The following is an 8,056-nucleotide window of genomic DNA, read 5'->3' as shown; positions in this document are numbered from 1 at the left end:
TTCCGGCCGCCGTGACGTCCCGTCCCGTCCCGCCCCCCTCCCGCGCGTGGTACGGCCCGCCGGGATTCCCTGAGTAAGGCACGCGGGGAGGCGGGAGTGGAGGTGGCCGCGTGGCCTAATGGATAAGGCGTCTGACTTCGGATCAGAAGATTGCAGGTTCGAGTCCTGCCGCGGTCGCGCTAACAGCACTGTCCGTGCTCGTTATTTTGCTCCTCTCGCCCGTGCCAGGGCTCTGCGGTCCCGGTACCGGGTTCGCCGCACTCCCGGTGCCCCTTTTGCGTGAGTTTAACCGGCCCGAGGAAGAGGCGGGGCGCGGGAAGCGAGCAGGCTGGGACGCTCAGGATGGCGGGGCTAGCGCGCACCGCGCTTGTCGCCCTAAAAACCCCAAACCCCACAGATAGGTTGGGGATGGAGCAGCGGGTGGAGAGCCGAACATGAGCACAGGGTGTTGTGGGATAGCGGGCTATAGGGAGCAGGAAGAGGATGTAGGGTGCAAGGAATGGAGGTAGGGTGACGGGAATGGGATGTGGGGTGCGAGGAATGGGTGTAGGGTGCAGGGAATGGAATGTAGGGTGCAGGGGAAAGGCCACAGGTGCAAGGAGTAGGATGTATGGTGCTGGGAATGGGTGTTGGGTGCAAGGAATGGGATGCAGATTGCAGGAAGAGAAAAGGCCATAGATGCAGGGCGTTTAGGGTGCAAGGAATGGGATGTAGGGTGCAGGACGAAATGTAGGGTGCGAAGGATAGAGTGTGGGGTGCAGAGTATGGATGTGGGGGACATGTAGGGTGCAGGGGAAAGGCCACAGGTGCAGGGAATGGATGTGGAGCGCAGGGCAGGGGATGCAGCGTGCTGGGAATTAGGGTGCTAGGATGTGAAGTGCAAGGTGTGGATGTAGGGTACCAGGAATGGGATGCCGGGTGCAGGGAAAGGTCACAGGGCAGGGATTGGGATGCCAGCTGCAGGGCAGGTGGGTGCAGGGTGCGGGGGATTCAGGGTGCCAGGGATGGGATGGAAGGGATGAGATGTGGGTTCACAAGGAAGGGAAGCAGGAGGTGCCGCGGTGCCGACAGGTGGGTGCAGGAGCTGTTGTGGCCGGGACGGCGGCTCCCGGCACAGCCCAGCCCGCGCTCACATTGCCGTGCCGAGCCGAGCCGGGCCGTGCCGAGCCGCCAGGTGGCGCTGCGGCCCCGCCGCTGCGGGCCGGGCCGGGCCGAGCCGGGCCGGGCCCCCCGGGGCCGTCGGGGCACGGACACCGCCCGGTCCCGTCCCGCTCCCCGCTCCCCGTGCGGCACCGGGCAGGGCCCGCGGGCACCGGGACCCCCGTTCGGTCCTCCCGGCCCCTGCGGAAGGAGGGGCCCGGGCGCTCCACATCACCCGCTCCAGCCCCTCATCACCCTCCCGCGGGGGTGCAGCCTCGGGGGGATGGGGGTGAGGGGCCGCTGCTGCCCTCCGCTCTCCGGAAAGGCAGAGCCAGCGTGGGAGCGGTGCGGGATGCGAGGAACACGCGCTCAGGGCGCCGTGCAGGGCTCTGCGGCTTGGAACGCGTTCCACGGCCCCTCGGTGCCCCCCAAAGTCCCTGCCGCCCCCCAGCTTGAGGTTCGAAGTGGGGTTGTGCTTCAGCCGGTATCCCCCAGCAGCGGGAGGCACCCGCTTCGCCGGAGCCTGCCGGGAGCCACCGGGGCTGCCTGTCCTCGGCCGCCTGCGCACCGGCTCCAGGCTCCCGGGTCTTTCTGCGGGAGCTCGGCGGGGCGCGGGGTGCGGAGCCGGCGGGGAGACATGCTCCAAGACTGCGGGTGCTCTGGCCGGGATGGAGGAGCCATGAGCCGCCGTGGAGTGAAGGGAAGAACGGTTTAGGGAGCCCCGGCTCCCGGGTGGCTCTAGGAAAGGACCTGGGTGCACTTGTTCTCCCCTCCGATGCATTGTGTTAATGCCGATTTTTCTTATTTGGCGTTTTTTATCTCCTTATTTTCATAGCGTTCGCAAAAAATCAAATTCTAAAAAATCTAAACCCTCCCCATCAAAAAAAATTTCTCCTCTCTCCAAAGCGTAAATAGCAAAAATAAATTCTCTAACTGTTTCTCGCGGCAGCGCTCTGGGGAGGGTTGATGACAACGAGATCCGCTGCCTTGTCTGCAGGCAGGACAGGGCCGGGGCTGCCTGTGCCTCACCTGAGTGCGGGCACGAAGGTTCGGCAAGGCACGGCACCACTAAAAAAAAAAAGAAAATCACAACTGTGCACAACCCGAAATAACCTCAGAAATCCGCCGTTTCAGCAGAGCTGGCTGCAGTGCATAAGTCGGAATGGGGTGTGTATCGTCTTTTTTTTTTTTTTTTTTTAATTCCCTATGTTTTTTGTTTTTATGTCTGTCTGTCATGCAGAGAAGCATCCCCATCCCAGGTGCGCCCCGTCGGGGTCCGGTACCGGCGGTGGGAGCCGCGACTTCTCGCCAGCTTCGTGGAGACCCCGCTCCCCGCCGGGAGCTCAAAGCTGTCTGTCGGATAATGGGGCGGTGGGACTTTGTTTAACCCCGTTGCCCCTGGGGCCAGGGGTCAAGGGCTTCCTCTTCCCCCGGGACACGGCGGAGCCGCCGTTGGTCACAAGAGGAGGACGGCGGCGAGGAGGGGAAGCGATGGCCGCAGTGCCCCCCTGTCCCCGCCGCGGCCCTCCCGTGCCATCGCCCTGGGATCCCGTGAAGCTCCTTCTCTCCCCGGCATCGAGAGGCTGAGACGGGCTCCAGATGGGTGTTTTGGGGGAGCAGGGGGAGGCCAAACATCACCACGGGGCAGCGGGTGATGATGCAGAGAGGCAGCCCCTGCTTTCCAGCATCCCGCCGTTCTGCTTTCCCCTCCCAGCTGGAGCAGGACCTTTTTAACGGGGTGCCGGTTTAAACGGTGTTTCACCCCCCCCCTCCACAGGTAGAGGTGTCTCAGCTGCCCCCCCGGAGCCAAGAAACGGGAGAAACGGGCAGTTTTTATAGGTGACGTACGGGCTTACGTGGGAATCCGTGCCCAGCACTGCTCTTTCAGCTTCTTTTTCTCCTGAAATAACCCTTCCGTGAAGCTCGTACCCCCCTATTCCAGCTCGCAACCCCTTTTTCAGGCTGGGGAGGAGTCGAGACAGAGGGAAGGAAAAGAGAAAAGCAGAGCACCCCAACATCCCGCTCTTTCCCTGCTCGGGAAGCGAGCCCCGGAGCTCCCAAAGTGAGCGCTGAAGAGGGCGACAGGAGACAGGCGGGAGCCGGCTCCGAGCTGGAGGGGTCGGGGGTGGGATGACAGCAGAGGAGGACCCTCCTTTTCGGGATTAAGGGAGAACCAGCGGAGGAGGGAAGCTGGCGGCACCGCGGGCATCCGAGGTAAGTCCCTCTCGTGCCCGCAGCGGTGGTACCCGAGCCAGGGCGCTGCTGCGGGGGATGCTTTGAGGGTTCAAAGGAGCCCGATCCCGGGGGGAGCCCCTTCCCGGGGCTGCCCCATCACAAGCCCTGCGCTCTGCGGGGCCGGGGCTGCTTTGGCGGCTGCGGCTCCTGTGGAATCGGTGCCGGTGATCCCGGCCCGGGGCTGCCGGCAGCGCCTGCCCCGCTCCGTGCCCGCTCCCTCGGGGCTGGGCCGGGGTCCCCCCGGGCCGAGCAGCCCCACGGATCCCGCTCCCAGCCCCCGGGGCTCCTCCCGTGCGTGTCTCAATTCGCTCAGGCTTGACTTGGCAATAAGCTCTCTCAATAGGGTGACAATAGAGCCCCGGTGGGACCCGAACAAAGAATTTGAAAGTAGTTAAATTGCAGGACACGTCCATCGCCTGGGTGCTTGAATTAAAAAAAAAAAAAAAAAAAAAAGAAAGAAGAAGAAGAAAAAAAAAAAAGAAAAAAAAAGAAAGAAAAAAATCAGAGAAAAGAAAAAGGAGAGAGACTTTTCTTTGGGCTGGTGAGAAAATGCTCAGGGTAAAAGTTGGTTTGGCGTCTTCATTTCAGCGACAATGGAGCAGAGCTAATTCAATAGGAAACGCGGGGATTTTTTAATGAAAAGACCGCCGGGGTTACACCGAAGTTAAGCTCTTGTGAATTAATTATTAGGGCAAATAAACTGGGAGGGGGGGAGCGCTCGGGAGGGAGTGTTGCAATTTCTTAATATTCTCCTTTTCGTGTTTAACGACAATGCCATTAGGTTTTCGACTCTGTGTGAGCAAAAGGATTTCTTACACTCCCCGGGAAGAGGAGAAGACACGCTTTCTTTTTTTTTTTTTTTAATGGTGTTAATTGCTTTTAAAATAAAATACTACGGAATTTGGCAACGAGCTCCGATTTCTGCTGGCGGTGGCATTTGGGGTTGTATTTCCTTTCGTGGCAACTCGCAGATGCAAAAAAGGAAAATAACGGGGGAATTTAAAAACACGAATGTAAAGGCGAGGCGGCGTGTTCGGCTGTTGCAGATCTCTCGGGCTCGATCGGTTTATTTTTTCCTACATAGAAAACCTGTCTGGGGATCCCTGTGTATTCATCGGGGCGGCGAGAGACTCCCCAGAGCCGCTCCGGGGCATCGGTGGAGTGAATCGGAGATAAAAATTAGGAGCCAGGTTAAACGCAGGAAGGAAGAGGAGAGGTCGGAAGCGGAGTAAAGGTGTGCCAGGAGGGACTGGGGTGTGGGGGGGTTGTGGGTTTTTGGGGAGGGCTTTTTGAGCCTTGCAGCAGAGGCTGCAGGCGGTGCAGAATGTGCGTGATTCTGTAAAGACGAGAGGGAAGATAGAGACCGAGAGGAGAGGAGCGCGGTGCCCGCGCCCCATTCCAGCTCGCTGTGCCCACCGAGCCCCGCGCTGCGGCTGTCGGGGCCACCCGGGCTCCGGGCTCGGCCTGTCCGTCGGGGAAGGCACGGCACGGCACGGCCCGGCCCGGCACGGCTACAGGAGGGGCCCCCCTTTTCCAGGGCCGGGGACTCGGCCCGGGGGCAGCCTGTGCCCCGCAGGCGGGCCGTGCCTTGCCGCGCCATGCCGGGCCGTGCCATGCCGGGCCATGCCGGGCCGTGCCGTGTCGAGCCGTGTCGGGCCGGACCGGGCAGTCTCGGGTCCTTTCAGCATTTGGACAGCGGTGCGGGGCCGGGAAGGCGGCCGGGGGGCGGTGGGAGCTGCCCGGGCCAGAGGAGGTTTAGGGGCGGCCTCAGCCCTTTCGCTGTCCGCCGGCACCGGGTCCGTTCCTCAAGGGATGGGGGGCACCGCCAAGAGGGGACTCGGGTGTCGGGGTGCGGGGGGAGCTGGCCCCGCTCTCCCCGCGGAGAGGGGCTGCCCGGGGCCGGGGGAAGAGTGGGGTGCCCGGTGGGGCGGCCAGGTGAGCGACGGCGGCCCCGGGGGAGCGGGAGGCAGAGGGGCTCTCCGGGGAAAAAGGGGGGTACGCGGCCCCCCTCCCCCGCGCAGCCCCATCCTCGGGGGGTAATTAAGGGGTGAGGCGGAGGGGCTGCGCTTTCTGCTCGGCGGAGCCTGCCAGCCACCAGCCCCCGCCGCCACCGCCGCCTTCCTCCCGTCCTCCTCCTCTCCCCCTCCCTCCCACCGCCTCCTCCCCTCCCCCTCTCCCTCCTCCTCCTCCTCTCCGCCATGGTTGGAGTGAATAGGCGGCTGCCGGGCTGACGTCAGTGCGGGCAGAGCCTGCCGGCGGCGGCAGTTCCCGGCCAGCGAGCAGAGCCGGCACCGGCAGCAGCCGGGAAGACGCACGGAGCCGGGGCAGAGCCGCCTCCGCCGCCCCCGCCGGTCCGCGCCCGGGGCTGGGGGCTGCGGGAGCCGCCGCTCGGCCAGGGGGCAGCCCTGCCCGCCCCTCCGCCCGCCCCGGGGAGGGGAATGGCCTCGCCGCCCGCTTCTCCCGGGACCACCGTCCTGCCCTCCGCACGGCAGCAGAGTGAGTGTCGCGGCCGGGCATCGCCGCCTCGGCGGGGCGGCCCCGGGAGGCGGGCGGGTGCGGGGGCACAGTGTCCTCCGGGGGGGACACACCGGCAGCCGGAGGGGGAGGAGGGAGGCAGGGAGAGAGGAAGGGGGGATACGAAGTTGGGCCGGTTCCCGCCGGGAAGTTGGGCTCCTGCAGGTGCCGGCACCACGCGGGACCGGGACCGCCCGGCGCCGCTGCCCGGCCCCGGCTCACCCTTGGCGGGGCACGAGTGGGAAACACCCGGCGCCTTCTGCTACCGGGGACGCGTTGGCTCGGGCAGCTTCTCCCTGGATGCCCGGCACGCTGCAGCTCGGGAGAGGGGCCCGGGGCGGGCTGAGCCCCGACGGGACGGCGGGGAGCTGGGGCCGAGCGCTGCCGGGGATGCCGGGTTTCCCCCAAACCTCGGCTGTCGCCGGTGGGAGAAGCGGCACCGGCCAAAACGCCCGGATGAGGCCGAGCCTCCCGGGACACCCAGGCTTTAGGCCGCGGGAGAAATCTCGGGCTCCCGAGGAAGTTCGTCCTCCCGGTGCAGCGGGTGCTGCTGCAGGGCCTGATTTTAGGGATGAGGGGGAGGACATCAGGGCGTCCCGCTCCCCTGCTCGGAATTACCCCTGAGGAACAGCAACGGGGCTACCGCTGCTTGTGCCCTGATCTGTCACCAGCTTCTGGTGCTGGTGGATTTTTTTTTCATTTTTCATTTGCTGTATGCATTTCCTTTGCTAAAAAAAAAAAAAAAAAAAGAGCGAGAGAGAAAATGAAGAAAAGGAGGGAAAAAACATTTTTATTTTATTTCATCCTTGTTTATTGTAATTTTATTTTTCTTTCCGTTTTTACCCTAATTTTTTAAATTTTCTATTTTTCCCCCGTTCATCCTTCCTTTTTGCTCCCTGCCTTCCCGCGACTGCTTAATTCCTCGGGGATTGTTGTTTGGCTTTTGTGTTTTGTTTTGTTTTGTTTTTATTTCCCCTGTATCACCCTGGAAGTGAAACGCATTTTAGGCCTCAGCCTTGAGGAAACCCGAATCATAGCAGTGCAGGTGGCCTGAGAGTCTGCACCTGGCCGGATCCCTTCGACGTGCCTCCACCCCCGGCCCCGGACGGGGAGCACCTCGCCCCGCCAAGCGAGGAGGGTCCGGGGCGGTCCCCACCTGGGTCCCGGCCCCGACGGCCGCAGAGAAAAGAGGAGCCGGGGGTGAGACGCAGCCGCTTTCCCTTTTCGGCGCCGGGGCTTGCTCAGAAGCGGCTTTTAATTACTAAACAAAGCCACGCGTTCCTTTCACGCCCGTCGGGAGCTGCCGCTTCTTTGCCAAGCCCCGATGGTGAGGGGAGAAGCAAACCCCCCCCTCCACCCCCGCCAAAAAAAAAAAAAAAAAAGAAAAACCAACGCAAAAAAAAAAAAAAAACAAATTAGGAGAAGATGCAGCTCGAGGCTGCGAGGCGTGGGGGGTTACTCCAGGTTGGCTAAAAATAACTTCTCCTAATTAAAGAAAAGTGACGTCAGACGTGCAGGACGTAGAAGAGGGGAAGGCAGCGGACTCGTTCCTGGGCGATCACGTTAAATAATTCAGGGCCGGCCTGGTGACCGGGCTCTTCCGAGGTGCGGCCAGCGGGGCCGCCCGCCTTGCCTGGCGCCGGGGTCACCCGAGGAGGGAGCGGGCGGCGGGGCCGTCCTGCCCGCGGCTGGGGCGGCCGGTCCGCAGGGCCGGGGCCGGTGCAGCACCATGGCCAGAGCCACGGCACTGCCGTCCCTCCCCGTCCCGTCGGGCCGCCCGCCGCCGTGGGGGCTTTTCTCTCGTGCAGATGGAGGAGAGTCCCGCGGCCCCCGTGGGCGGCCCGGGGCAGGAGGACGCGCGCTGGCGCCGGGTGATGCCATTGGAGCTCCGGAGCCAGGGCAGCCCCGCCGATCCCTCCCCAGGCTTCTCGATGGTGCTTTGCTCTGTGCCAAGGAGCCATTTTGTACGCATCCTGCTAAAATTGCGCCAAAAAGAAAGCCCAAACCACCCTTACCCGCCACAAAAAAAATCTCCCCAAAATAACGGAAATTAAAAAAAAATTCCCACAATACCCAAGCCTAAAACCAAACAAAAATACCCCGAGCGCATGGTATTCTCTCCCACGTACTGGGGCTCTGCCTACACGGAGAGACAGGGTCAAGGCGA

The 8,056-nt window shown here is 62.8% G+C and overlaps 2 long non-coding RNA genes and 1 other non-coding gene across 4 annotated transcripts in view; all 3 read left to right on the top strand.

The window, feature by feature from the left end:
• The first annotated feature begins 104 nt into the window (after positions 1–104).
• Positions 105–177, top strand: TRNAR-UCG. Its single transcript has one exon. It is a non-coding gene; the product is annotated as a tRNA-Arg (tRNA).
• Positions 178–1,273: 1,096 nt separating this feature from the next.
• On the top strand, positions 1,274–4,218 carry LOC115907276. 2 transcript variants are annotated; one of them, XR_004061036.1, is made up of 4 exons: positions 1,274–2,307; positions 2,381–2,979; positions 3,102–3,354; positions 4,157–4,218. It is a non-coding gene; the product is annotated as an uncharacterized LOC115907276 (long non-coding RNA). The 2 variants fall into 2 exon arrangements; XR_004061035.1 differs by lacking the exon at positions 4,157–4,218 and having other exon boundaries at positions 3,102–3,829.
• A 1,367-nt stretch (positions 4,219–5,585) lies between these two features.
• Positions 5,586–8,056, top strand: part of LOC115907275 — a 40,399-nt gene continuing 37,928 nt past the window's right edge. Inside the window, exon 1 of the long non-coding RNA XR_004061034.1 lies at positions 5,586–5,871. This is a non-coding gene — a long non-coding RNA (uncharacterized LOC115907275). The remainder of the gene's footprint in view (positions 5,872–8,056) is intronic.

This window comes from Camarhynchus parvulus, chromosome 10 (genome assembly GCF_901933205.1).
Source record: "Camarhynchus parvulus chromosome 10, STF_HiC, whole genome shotgun sequence".
In the NCBI taxonomy this organism is placed as follows: Eukaryota; Metazoa; Chordata; class Aves; order Passeriformes; family Thraupidae; genus Camarhynchus; species Camarhynchus parvulus.
Note: the sequence above shows the minus strand (reverse complement) of the source record. Positions and strands in the feature narration are given on the sequence as shown.